This window comes from Primulina tabacum, chromosome 4, assembly GCF_025594145.1.
Source record: "Primulina tabacum isolate GXHZ01 chromosome 4, ASM2559414v2, whole genome shotgun sequence".
NCBI lineage: Eukaryota > Viridiplantae > Streptophyta > Magnoliopsida > Lamiales > Gesneriaceae > Primulina > Primulina tabacum.
In genome coordinates, this window is record NC_134553.1 from 19,177,305 (window position 1) to 19,192,407 (window position 15,103).

Genomic DNA, 15,103 nt, shown 5'->3' on the forward strand with positions numbered 1-15,103 from the left:
TATCTCATATGGGCCGACATGCCTCGGTGCTAACTTCCCTTTCATACCAAATCGCATTGTGCCACGAAAAGGAGAAACTTTCAAAAATAATCAATCTTCCTGCTGAAACCTAGGTGTCTTAGTCTTTTATTTGCAGAGGCAGTCTGTCTATCTTGAGCTGCTTTCAATCAATGATGTATCAACTTTATTTTATGTTCCATCTCATGAATCATCTCATGACCTGTAATTGCAGCTCGTTCAACATCATCCCAGTATAACGGAGATCTACAATGAAATGACCCTAACTTCTAAATTATTTAATTTACACTAGTTTTTTTCGACTTTAAAAAATTCCTACAACATGCATAATTAATTTATCATAAATAAACTAGCATAAATAATCAAGTAAATGAATTCTATACTATCTAGACTCGTTCATGCTGAAATAGTAAATAAAACAATAAAATTCTAAAATTTAAATTCAATAAATTCTAATATCCTATCAGCCTGTAAATAAAATAAATAATCCATAAATTCATTAAATTCTTTAACGTATGCTGAATTTCAAGGTCCTCGGGTATGCACCGTTCCTCCCAGATGGCTCGATAGTCCGCACCTCACGACTCAACATCATTATCATCACCTGCAACCATTCAAACCTAGTGATTCTAATGACTCAACATGCTCAAACCTGATGTAGCAAGTACATAATTATACAATCACATGCGTAGAAATATGTTTACTATAAATAGATTTGTCATGTAAGCAGAAAACCTTCAAAAATATGCAACTTCTCAATCATGCATAAATAATAAATTTTCCATCAAAATAACATTTTTAAGTGAAGTAACCCCATGCACGATGCGCAGGAGCCGCGCGCACCTAGCATCAAATCCTAGGAATCTTCATAAATTGGCTAGGACCCTCACCCTCGAGCCACCACCGAGCCCTCACTTTCTAGACCCTGTCAGATCTAGCCCAGACCCTTGGCCAAGCCTCGATCCCCCTGCACATGGCTGTCATCCTCGGTTGGCTTGGGAAGAGCTAGCTTGCTTGGTCTCTTCCCTAGCTGCTGTGCTTGAGTCCTAGCGTGGCTAGGACTCTCCCACACACCCAACCACATCCAGGCCCAGCCCTGGTAGATCCATGCAATGGTTTCCCCTATAACCGAACCCTTGTGACAACAAGCAATAATTTTCGTTCCAGCATAGTTCCTAGCATGTGCAGCCCTTAACCGTGCATCTTATGGCCCTTAAACTCATGTAAAAACGTCCCTCTATGATATTTTAACATGGCAGCCCCTTCACGCTAATATATATCAATTTTTGAACAAAATCATGAATTAATCACATGTCTATGCATAATATTAATAAGGAAATCATGTTTTTCATGCAAATGTAATTCAAAGCAATAATATGGTGTGACAGATGAGAAAAATATAGTTAAGGCATGTCTTTGCGTATAGTACGCACGAAAATACGTTGAGATGCGAAGAACGACGACGAACGGAGGATCTTTGCTGAATTCCTTCGAAAACCATGGCTTTCCCTTTGCTGAAATTACATGTGTGCATGTGTTTTGAGGGGAGGGGAGAGTTTGTGTGTGTGAGGTGTGTGAGGCGTGAGTTTTGTATTGTTTGGGGTAGGGTTTGTAGGCTTTTTATTGATAAATAAACACATGTGCAAGTTAGGGCCCATTAGTCTAGTAAATTAGGTCCAATAAGCCCATTGGTGCATATTTAAAATATTTCGTTTAGGAAAGTTCATCAAAATATTAGGTGAGTTCTCGAAAAATTCATATTTTTATCGAAAATCGAATACCTTTAAAAATTACGTCTCAGCGTATAAAATCATCTCAAAAATCTTTATTCTTAAAAATATCATAAAGAATCAATTTTATTTTAAATAATTAAAAATATTTATTAATAAAAATATTTTCAATTTTTCAGCCATCGGTCTCCGTTTTTCGATCGCAACTCGAATAATCTTTAAAAATACAGTTTTATGCATTCATGTAAAATGTACATCCTAACCATAAAAACATATCAAACATAATTAATTTAAGCAATTAAAATCATGTAATTAGCTTTTTTCCATTTTCCCTACATTCGCATGCAGTTGGATTACGTCATCTTATTTTTGGACATTACAATACCTCCCTCCATTAAATAAAATTCCGTCGTCGAAGTTAGAACTTACCGAATAACTCCTGGTAGCGACTCCTCATGTCCCTCTCGGTTTCCCAAATAGCTTCTTCCTCCGAGTGATTTAGCCACTTGACCTTGATCATTGTTACGACTTTGTTTCGGAGTCTTCTTTCTTGTCTAGCCAAGATTTGTATGGGTCTTTCCTCATAAGTCATGTTTGGAGTCAACTGAGAGATTCATGATTTAGTGCATATGAAGGGTTTGATATGTACTTTCACAACGTAGATACGTGGAACACATTGTGTACTTCGGATAGCATTGGTGGCAATGCTACTCTATTGGCTAGCGATCCAATCCTTTCTAAAATCTCAAATGGCCCTATGAATCTTGGACTAAGTCTGCCTTTCTTGCCAAATCTCATAACACTCTTCATAGGTGCTATCTTCACAAAAACGTGATCATCTACTGCAAACTCTATCTTTCTTCGTCGCTTGTTGGCATAGCTTTTCTGTTGGCTTTGTGCAGTTTTCATCCTCTCTCAAATTTTTACTACTAGCTCTGTTGTTAGCTTTAATCAAGTCCGGGCCAAATTCTCCTCTTTCACCAACCTCGTCCCAATGTATAGGTGATATACACTTCCTCCCCTAAATTGCCTCATAAGGAGCCATCCCTATTTATGATTGATAGTTATTATTGTAGGTAAACTCCACAAGTGGCAACTTCGGTTCCCAATTTTTTTGAAAATCAATGACACAAGCTCGAAGTAGATCCTCCAATATTTGAATCGCTCTCTCAGACTGACCATCGGTTTGAGGATGGAATGATGTATTGAATAACAATTTAGTCCACATTGCTGCATGCATACTCTTCCAAAAAGATGATGTAAATCTCGGATCTCTTTCAGAAACAATAAATAGGAGTATCCCATGCAGATGAACTATCTCTCAAATATAAAGCTCGGCATACTGTGTCATGGTGAATGTCGTCTTGATAGGTAGAAAATGCGCTGATTTTGTAATACTATCCACTATCACCCATATAGCGTTAAACCCCTTGATAGTCCTCGGTAATCCCACGACAAAATCCATGGTGATATTTTCTCATTTCCACTCAGGAATAGGAAGTGGCTTAAGTTTTCCCAGTGGCCTCTGATACTTGGCTTTAACTTGCTGACATGTCAAACATTCGGATACAAATTGCACGATATCTCGCTTCATGCCCGGCCACCAATATAAGAGTTGAAAATCTTTGTACATCTTCGTGTTTCTAAGATGAATGTAATATGGCGTGTCATGGGCTTCCTTCATAATGACCTCCCTCAAAGAAACGCCACTAGGAACCCATAGTCGATCTCGATAACGAACTATACCATCCACCTCAGAATAAGAATTCCGGCCCTTGGCTTCATCTCTCGCTCTCAACTTTTGCAATTTCTCATCAGTAGACTATCCCTCACGAATTCTACCTCTCAAAGTCGACTGTACCGACATGGTGGCAAGATTAGGGGCCTCGCCCCTAGCATATACTATAAGCTCAAATCTTTGAATCTCGGGCTGCAGTGGTCTCTGAAATGATAATTGAGTAATAACTGTTGTCTTCCTACTCAATGCGTCTGTTACCACATTAACTTTTATCGGATGGTAGCTAATGTCACAGTCGCAGTCCTTTACCAACTCTAGCCATCTTTTTTGCCTCATATTCAGCTCTTTTTCTCTGAAGAATTATTTCAAACTTTTATGGTCTGTGAAAATCTTGCACTTCTCCCCATATAAGTAATGTCTCCAAATCTTCAGTGCAAATACCACTGATGCAAGCTCAAGATCATGAGTGAGGTAATTTTTCTCGTGAACCTTCAACCGTCTTGACGCATAGGCTACAACTCGATCATTTTGCATCAGAACTGAACCCAAACAAAATTTCAAAGCGTCGGTGTAAAGAAAATACTCTCCTTGCCTCGATGGCATCGATAATACTGACGCTGAAATCAAAGTTTTCTTCAACTTGTCAAAATTGTCTTGGCACTCGGATCCCCGTAAGAACTTTGCATTCTTTTTGTCAAGGCGGTCATGGGTGCCGCTATAGATGAGAATCTTCAAATAAAATTTCGATAATAGCCATCTAGTCCCAAGAAACTATGGATCTCGGTTACGCTATTTGGTACGGGCCATTATTTCACTGCTTCCACTTTTCTTGGATCAACCTCCACTCCATCTCTAGAAATGATGTGGCCTAAGAACGCCACCCTCTCCAGCCAAAACTCACACTTACTGAACTTTGCGTATAACTTCCTATCTTGCAGTACTTGCAGTATTGTTCTAGAGTGCCGACTATGCTCCTCTTTACTCTTCGAATAGATTAAAATATCATCTATGAAGACTATAACTAATTGATTCAGATACGGCTGAAATACGTGATTCATGAGATCCATGAAGATCGCTAGCGCATTGGTCAACCCAAATAGCATGATCATAAACTCATAGTGCCCATAACGAGTCCTAAAAGCAGTCTTATGAACATCGAACTCCTTTACTTTCAGTTGATGGTATCCCAAATGAAGATCTACCTTTGAGAATATCGATGCTCCTTTCAATTGATCCAATAAGTCTTCAATTCTCGGTAAGGGATACTTATTCTTGATGGTGACTCTATACATCTCTCGATAATCAATGCAAAGTCACATACTATCATCCTTCTTCTTCACAAACAATACCGGTGCGACCCACGGAGAACAACTAGCGCGAATAAAACCCTTGTCTAGAAATTCTTGAATTGGGTCATTTAGTTCTTTCATTTCGGCAAGTGCTAGACGATTAGGTGCTTTAGAAATGGGTACCGTGCCCGGCATCAACTCAATAGAAAATTCATCTCACGATCAGGTGGAATTCCAGAAACGTCCTCTAGAAAAACACTAGGAAAGTCTCTGACGATGTCAACATCCTCTAGCTTCTAACTGATAGGAGCAGGTGTTGTAGTAACACATGCTAGAAAAGTTTGGCATCCTCGTCTCATAAGCTTCCTCGCGTACATACAAGAGATAATTTGCGGCATTTGGTTGTTCCTCGCTGCCTCAAACACAAAAGACTTCCCCGTTATGCGGTCAAATAGACACTATCCTCTGCCAAAAATCTATCGATGATCCATTCACTGATAACCAATCCATGTCAAGTATGATGTCGAATTCAGGCATAGGGAGAACGATGAGATCTGACCGAACCACATCTTTTTGCAAACGAAGTTCCAGATTCTTTACAATGATCGTAGTGAACATTTGATCATCGGAAGGAATAGAAACTTTGAAACCCAATCCCATGTCCTCAGGTACAATATTCAGTCGCTTGACGAAAGTCTCAGATATGAAAGAGTTTGTAGCTCCCGAATCCAGCAATGCATAGGTAGCTACACCTAGAATGAATATCCTTCCTGCGACGAAAACGCTTTTAAATCTATTCTTGTTGAAGCTTAAGGAATTTCTATCATTATTTTCCAAAAATTTTATGAAGAAAACTTGTTGGACCTTAGTATTTCATGAAAAATTGAATTTTAACCCTTCAGTTTTTTGAAATTTAATTTTTAGTCCCTAAGATTTTTGGAAAATGTGCATTTTAGTCCTCAAGATTTTCGAAAATTGCGATTTTGGTCCCTTAAAATTTGAAATTTGCATTTTGTTCCTTTATTTTCGGAAATTGCATTTCAATCCTTAAATTTTATGGAATTTCATTTTAACCCAAAAGTTTTCGAAAATTACACTTTAGTCCATTAAATTTTGGTTAATTAGAATTTAGTCCCTTAATTTTTCAATTAATTGCAATTTAATCCCTCAAATTTTCTAAAATATCGAATCGTGCTCAAAGTTTTGATTTTCCTCAATTTTAAGGCCTAAAACTTTCATTTGGGATTAATTACCTTCCTTACATAATTAAGGCTCAAAATTCAAATTTAATTCCTTTGGTTTCCATTGTCATTTCTTAATTCCAACTAAGGTAGAACGTGCAACCTAATTTCCACTAGGTTATTGTTAATCCCAAATCAGTTCTAATAACCAATTTAACATTTCATGCAATTAAGGCAATATAAAAACATTAACTGATTAGGTTACCGGTGATAAGGGTCGTGTCTGACTCCTCCTCAGCTTCTTCAGCATGCATAGCATAAGCTATTCTCACTGTTGGCACTTTCTTCTTTGGGCAATCAGCAACTTTATTTCCCTCTTCCTTGCATATGAAGCACTTATAGGTACCCCACATGCACTTGCCATAGTGTATACGATTACATTCCTTGCATAGTGGCGTATCCTCAAATTTTGGTGCTCCAGGTTGTGGTGGTTTTGGTGGTCATGGCTTTTTCACTTGTCCTTGGGGCTTTTGTTGCCCTTGAGGTTTAGGAGGTCCTATACATGGCTTCTTAATCGACTGGGAATTCTGCTGGTGTTGCTGCCTTTTGCGTTGCATCTCAAAATCAATATCTTTCAAGGCTTGCTCGGCTTGGAAAGCATATGTAGTGGAAGCTGCATAATCCATCCGTGGCATCATCATCACGTCACGACATATAGTAGGTTGTAGACCATCCAAAAAGTGTCTAAGTTTCTCAGTAGCATCCCTAGAAATGAGGGGCACAACTCCTATCGAACCTCCTAACGAACTCAGCCACAGTAGTGTCTCCCTGATAGAGAGTCATGAATTCCCTATTCAAGCGTCCTCGGACATCAGCAGTAAAGTTCTTTTCATAGAAAATATTCTTTAATTTCTCCCAAGTAAGTGTGGAGAAATTAATACCATGCTCAGCTCCTTCCCACCAAAGAGAAGCATCATCTCTAAACATATAAGTAGCACACCTCACGCGGTCAGCATCCCCCATATTCAGATAGAGAAAGTGCACCTCGAGTGATCGAATCCAACCCTCAGCAGCAAATGGGTCAATGGTGCCAGAAAATTCCCTTCGGACCGAGCCTCCGGAACTGATCATATACTGATGTGGCCTCGGAGCATGCTGAAACTGCTGCTCAAAGAAGCGTGACATGCCCTCTAGTGCACGAATAGCATCATCCCCACTAGGAGGTGGGGGTGCATTCTCTTAACGATCCCCAACATTCTCAGCTTGCCTATCAATACTAGGTGCGCGTCTAGGAGGCATTATTTCTGGACATTTTCCAAATTTCTAAACGTAACCAACATGCATTTAAATCTATGTTTTCTAATCATCCAGCATATACTAATCAATTTTTGAGCAATTTTAAGTATATAAACATATAACCTCGAAAAGCTATTAAACATTTAACATAATGTATAATTCATGTAATCATGTAGGTATCAACATAAAAATCATATAAAGCAATTAAACTTACAGATTGAGGCTTGACGACTGAGCTTCCCGGCATTGACGGTGGCACAACCCTTTGCAGGAACATTGCCCTGATACCAACTGAACATCCACTACTCGGTTTTCTTAAAAATACTGGAATTTTTTTTCTTCTATAATAATTCTCAGCCGATACCTATACATATATGTATATAATATTTTGACATCTTTTTAAAATAAAACATACCAACTATATTTGAAAATTTAAAGAAATTCAAAACATAAAATCGTAAATTGTTTTACCAAACCTAACCTTAGAAATATTTCAAAATATAAACTAACTCTAACCACCTCTCAAAAACCACTCATAAAGCATCATAAAAGTCGTAAAAATCTTTAACGTAAACTTAAACATAAATGGGGAAAACTAGCGCTGATCTTCGGGTTATGTGCACCTTCAGTCCAGTAAGATCAACCATCATGTCCCTCAACAATATCAATATCATGCTCACATACATCGATCACACCTAGTAAATCTAATGACTCAGCAAACCATAACCACAATAGCAAGTAGTACATATACAATCACATGCAACCTTGAAAATACTTTTACTGAAAATAACATTTCATGAACGTGCATAAACATAAACATTTTTCCTTTCATCAGAAACATATTCATTTTCATCATATACATATACATTTTCCTTTTCATTGAATTCAGATCGTTAACTGTGACTTTCGTGTTAGCTGAAGATAGATGGATCCATCTACGTATTGCCACAGTACTAGGCGGCTGAGACATTAGCGACACTCTCACCCGTCAACTGAGCCTTGGCCTTACACATCATAGTATCGTCATAATCATCGTATAAGTCACAATTACTTTACTTCCTTCAACATTTCATATTTTCATCACTTTATAAAAAGTAAAGCATGCATAAATCATTTTTCTTTTAAACCAAGCATGCAGCATATCTTTTAGCATTAACGTTTCATCATAAAATTCCATAAATATTTAAAATAAACATATTAACATATATTACAGCATTCGGGGCACTGTCATGACGTCTACTAATTTTAAGGTGTAAAATGACCGTTTTACCTCTAGATGTAAAATTTTTCGATTTTGATTTTCTTACTTTCATTGAATCTAGATCATCCCAAATAATTATTTAATCTTAAATTAAATTTCTCATATTTTTATTTAGCTTAAATTCGAGGCTTACTATTTATTTCATAATTTTTAATTCATAGAGCGTTTAATTCTCGAATTAATTCAAACTTTAATATTAAATTATCAAATTTTAAACATAGACTTTTTATTGCCTAAAATACCCTTGCAAGCCATGAGCCACCCCCGTGGACCCATGGTTCAACCCTTTAGATTTTAAACCAATTAATCGAACCATTCCTAGCCACCCTCGAACCAACTTGCGTTTTCTTCGAGCAGAGCCCGAGCCACAGCAACCCAGCCCTTTCCTAACCCATCAAGAACCCTCCTGAACCCCCTGGACTTGACCTAACCTACTGCAGCCCCATGCGTGACGCACAGGAGCCGTGCGAACCTAGCAGCAAATCCTAGGAATCTTCGTAAATTGGCTAGGACCCTTACCCTTGAGCCACCACCGAGCCCTCACTCTCTGGACCCTCACAAGACCATGTCAGACCTAGCCCAGACAACTAGCCAAGCCGCGATCCCCCTGCACACGGCTGTCATCCTCGGTTGGCTTGGGAAAGTCCTAGCTCGCTTGGTCTCTTCCCTAGCTGCTGCGCTTGAGTCCTAGCATGTCTAGGACTCTCCCACACACCCAACCACATCTATTCCAAGCCCAAGTCAAGCCCTAGCCAAGCCACGCAATGGTTTCCCCTATAACCAAACCCTTGTGCCATCAAGCAATAATTTTCGTTCCAGTTTGGTTCCTAGCGTGTGCAGCCCTACTGTTCATCATATGTCATTGAAACTCATATAAGAACGTCGCTCTATGACCCTTTAACATGGCAGCCCGTTCAAGCTAATATATATCAAGTTTTGGAACAAGAATCATGAATTAATCACATGTCTATGCATAAAAACGAAAAAATTAATAAGGAAATCATGTTTTTAATGCAAATGTAATTCAAAACAATAATATGGTGTGATAGATTAAAAAAAATAGTTAAGGCGTGCTTTTGCATATATTACGCACGACAATATGTTGAGATGCGAAAAACGGCGACAAACGGAGGACCCTTGCTGAATTCATTCAAAAATTGTGGCTTTCCATTTGCTGAAATTACATGTGTGCATGTGTTTTGAGGGGAGGGGAGAGTTTGTGTGTGTGAGGTGTATGAGGCGTGATTTTTGAATGGTTTGGGGTAGGGTTTGTAGACTCTTTATTTATAAATAAACATGTGTGCAAACTAGGGCCCATTAGTCTTGTATAATAGACCAAATAAACCTATTGGTTCATATTTAAAATATTTCATTTAGGAAAGTTCGTGAAAATATTAGTCGAGTTCTCGAAAAATTCATATTTTAGTCAAAAATTGAATACCGTTAAAAATTACATCCCGGCATATAAAATCACCTCAAAACTTCTTATTCTTAAAAATATCATAAAGTATCAACCTTATTTTAAATAATTAAAAACAATTATTTAATAAAAATATTTTTCATTTTTCAGCCATTGGTTTTCATTCCTCGATTGCAACTCGAATAATCTTTATAAATACTGTTTTATGCATTCACGTAAAAAAAACATCATAACCATATAAACATATCAAACATAATTAGTAGAAGCAATTAAAATCATTTAATTAGCTATTTTCTTTTTTCTTTAGATTTGCATCCAGTTGGATTACGTCGTCTTATTTTTAAACCTTACAATATGAGCAGTTTAGACGGCTCAACCCGAAGGAGTTCGGGGGAGACGAGGGATGGCGACTGATCAGGTGCGCCACCTATATGCTGAGGGATGACGCATCCCTATGGTGGGAGGGAGCTGCCCACAGGGTGAAATTGGCTACCCTCACATAGGAGTTGTTCAAGTAGGTATTCTACGGCAGGTATTTCCCAGCTGATGTCAGGGGTCGCCTGACCAATGAGTTCATGAGTCTCCGCCAGGGGGACTCGTCTATGGCAGAGTTTATACGGAAGTTTGATAGGGGCTATCACTTTGTGCCCCTTATCGCTAGAGATGCCGCTCACAAGTTGAGGCATTTCATGGACGGACTGAGACCAACCTTACGCCGGGATGTTATGCTGATGAGATCGGCGAGCTATGACGAAGCCACTGCTTGTGCATTTTAGGCGGAACAGGCGCTAATGGACATTTATTTTGAGATCCAGCGGAAGAGATCCCAGGCCCAGTCTAGCTCCCAACCACAGAAGAAGCAGTTTACAGGGCCACCAAAGCATCAGGGCAACAGAAGCCCCAGGGGTAGTTTAGGAGACCAGGACAGCAGCGGCAACCTTAGGCACTAGGGGCTCCTAAGACGGAAAGAGGACCGTCATGCAAGCAGTGCAACTACCTAGTTGGAATTAAGGGTTGAATTGCTTGAATTTAGAATTTTAGGGATCTAAATGTAATAACCGATATTATGAGACCTAATTGCAAAACTCAAAATTTTTAAGGGGCTATTTTCAAATTTTCTGAATTTTTGGGATTTAATGCTTAATTTTTGAGAATTTTGCGATTTTATGGGCTAAATTCGAAAATTTTGGGGACAAGATGAAAATTTTCAAAATTGTAAGGGCCAAAGTGTAATTTTCAGAAATTTTAAGGGTCAAGTTGTAATTTTGAAAAGTTTAAGGATTAAAATTAGATTTTTTGAGGGATACTTGGGTTAAATCAGTATGTTTATCGAAGATTTTAGGATAACTGCTGGTAGAAAATTTCTTAAGTTTCAACGCGATCAGATTTGATGGTATGTTTTGTCGCAGGAATGATATATATTTCAGGTGTAGTCACGCATGCATTAGATTCTGGAGCTACACATTTTTTTATATCTGAGACATTCATCCAGCGACTAGGAATCATACCAGTGGCTATGGATACATGATTCAAGCTATCGATTCCATCTGTGGATCCGGTGTTTACCTCTCTGATAGGGAAGAAATTGGAGCTTCGGTTACAGAAAAATGTGGTGCATGCAGATCTGATAGTGCTACCGTTGCCGGAGTTCGACACCATTTTGGGTATGGATTGGCTTTCCTTGAATGGAGATGTCATAGACTTCCGACAAAGATCAGTATCTGTCCGAACGCCCACTGGTAAGTCGTTTATTTTTTAGGCAGCCGGACACCAGCAGATGCCGCACAAAATTTCCTGCATGTATGCAAGGAAGTTCATGAAGAAGAGCTGCCAGACGTTTTTGGCCAGTATTGTATCAGTGTCAGAGCCAGTCAGTCAAAGGCTAGAGGATGTTGACGTGGTCAGAGATTTCCCTAGTGTTTTCCCTGCGATGTTTCATTCATTCCACCAGACAAAGAGGTGGATTTTTCTATCGAGGTTCTGTCAGATACCGTTCCAATTTCTAAGCCTCCCTATCAAGTAGAACCTGTAGAGATGAAGGAGTTGAATTATCAAAAACAGGATTTGCTAGATAAGGATTTCATTCTCCCTAGCTTTTCTCCATGGGGTGCACCGGTACTTTTTGTGAAGAAGAAAGATGGCAGCATGCGGCTATGTATTGACTACAGGGAGCTGAACCGTATCACAGTCAAGAAGAGGTATCCGTTGTCGAGAATCGATGATTTATTTGATCAGCTTAAGGGAGCTTCGGTATTCTCGAAGATAGACCTCCGATCCGGATACCACCAGCTGAAGGTTAGAGAGTCTGACGTGCATAAGACAGCCTTCCGGATGCATTATGGGGACTATGAGTTTATGGTGATGCCCCTTGGTTTTACGAACGCGCCAGCAATCTTCATGGATCTCATGAATCGCTTCAGCCATATCTGGATCAGTTTGTCATAGTTTTTATAGATAACATACTGATTTATTCGAGGAGCAGAGAGGAGCACAGTCAACATCTGAGGACCGTACTGCAGACGCTACATAACAGACGGCTCTATGCCAATTTCAGTAAGTGCAAGTTATGGCTTCACAGAGTGGCATTCTTGGGCCACATTATATCTCGGGATGGTATAGAGATTTACCCTAGAAAGGTGGAGGCAGACAAGGATTTGCTAGTGCCTAAGACCATGACAGAGATCCGTAGCTTCTTGGGATTGGCTAGGTACTATAGGAAGTTCATTTAGGGCTTCTCTTCTATTGCGGTGCTTATGGCCGCCTTGACGAAGAAGAATGCCAATTTTAAAAGGGGATCAGAGTGCTAGGAGAGCTTTGACAGATTAAAACAACAATTGACCTCAACAATAGTTCTAGCTATGCCATCAGGGCAAGGTAAGTTTGTGCTATATACAGATGCTTCGAGGCTTGGTTTGGGTGCATTGTTGATGCAACAGGACAGAGTTATAGCCTATGAGTCCCGACAGCTGAAAGTCCATGAGAAGAATTATCCAACTCATGACTATGAGCTAGCAGCAATGGTTTTTGCCTTGAAGATTTGGATGCACTATCTGTATGGGGAGAAGTGCAGGAATTTCACAGACCATAAGAGCCTAAATTACTTCTTCACACAGAAAGAGCTGAACATAAGGCAGCGGAGGTGGCTAGAGTTAGTGAAGGATTATGACTGTGACATTAGCTACCATCCGGATAAGGCTAATGTGGTTACAGATGTACTGAGCAGGAAGCACGCAGTGATTGCTCATTTTTCGGTACAGAGACCGCTGCAGGCAGAGATTCAGAGATTTGAGCTTGCAGTCCATGCCGAGGGCGACGCCACAAATCTTGCTACCCTGACAGTACAGTCTATTTTGAGAGACAGAATCCAGACAGGGCAGAATTCTGACGAGCAGTTGCAGAAATAGAGGCAGAGGGACGAGGCTAAGATCCAGATACTGTATAAATTTTTTAAAGGCATAGTCAGATAAAGGGACTGACTGTGGGTTCCTAACAGCGCGTTTCTTCAAATTTTTGAGCTTCTACACATCAATGCACGCCATGTATCTTTCTTTTTGCATCATTAACGCTATATACTTGCTGTTATGTATGACGTATATGAAGGCTACATAATCTTTGCATGATTGTTATGTTTTTGCTTTGAAGGTTCATGAAAACGATTTTCTTCTTGTGCATAACTAAGGCTTTCATGAATTTTGTGCAAGGGGATACCATGTTTTCGAGGATAAAGGGTTGTTCATGAGGGTAAAGGGATTTCATAAGGCTGGAGTCAAGCTAAGAGCCGAGGGATGTTGTGTTGAGGGGTTGGCTCGTTTTGATTGTGGATTGGGTAAGGGATGGAACCGGCGGTGCAAGGGCTGAACCAAGCCATGGACTAGACCCTGGTGGGTCTGAGACATGGTCCAGGGAGGCTCGACCACTGCAGGAACCAACCATGGAGACGGCCGATCGCGTGAAGGCAAATTTGACTCGGGCGGTGCGGCTTCGGGAAATAGTGAGCGTGTGCGACGTGCAGCATGCATGGGGCTGGTAACTTAGTTTAGGTAGGTCCAGTGGGGTCCTAAGGTGGGCTAGGATTGGCTGGTCCGATTCGGTAGGGCCTAGGGTCGATAAATTGCGAGGTTGGTCATTTGGGGTCGAAGATGTATGGTGCAGAAAAATTCCAGCAGCTTTTGGCCTTGTTTTCGTGGATCATAGTGGACTGGAATGTGTGTTTTTATGGCTGGTAGGATGTGTTTAAGGAGGTAAAATTTTGGGAAAATTTGGTTAAGTTTCGCGTTGATTCGGGTTAAAACCGGGACCTCGGTCCAAGTTTTGAAACGAATCGATTAAGTTTTGTAATAGGCTCGAGTTTACGTCTAAGAAATACTTTTAAATATTTTTTGAGGAGTTTTATGGAGTATGTTAAGCTTCAGATAGAAACTTTGTGGTCCAGGGGTAAAATGGTAATTTTGGGTTTTCAGGGGCAAAATGGTCATTTTTCACCCGAGTCGAATTTTTAGTCCTGGCAGCGCCCTGAGCATAAATTTATCATGTTTTTAGTGTTATCTATCACGTATATGATTTTTATGAAATTATGAAAATATGTTGCATGTTTAATTTTAAGAAAAATTTACGTATAAGCATGATTTTATTAAGTGATGAATATGATGTCATGTTTTGAAGGATGTGATTTTGTTGTGACTAGCACGATGAAACGATGACACGATGACATGTAAGGTCAGGGCTCAATGGACGGTTAATGCTGTCGTTGATGTCCTCGCCGTCGGGTACCACGGTTTACACGTAGATGAATTCATCGACTGACATGATGATAGGAAAGTCACAACTAATGAACGGAATTCAATAAAAGAAATGAACACGTATATGATGTTATGTGAGATATGTTTTGACACGTTTGCTTTATTATGTTTACGTTTACGCGTTAAAGATCATGAACCATATTTTATTATTGTACATTTCACTGTTGCATGTTATATATATGTACTTGTAACGATTCAGGTATGTTGAGTCTTTAGACTCACTAAGTGTGAATCATGCAGGTGAGCATATCGATTAGAAGGTTGAAGGTGCCAAATTCTGAGTAGGTAGGGCTGGATGTACGCACAGGACCCGGGGACCATATTTCTTTCGCACATCACGTTTTTATGAGTTTTGAGTAGACATGATCAGT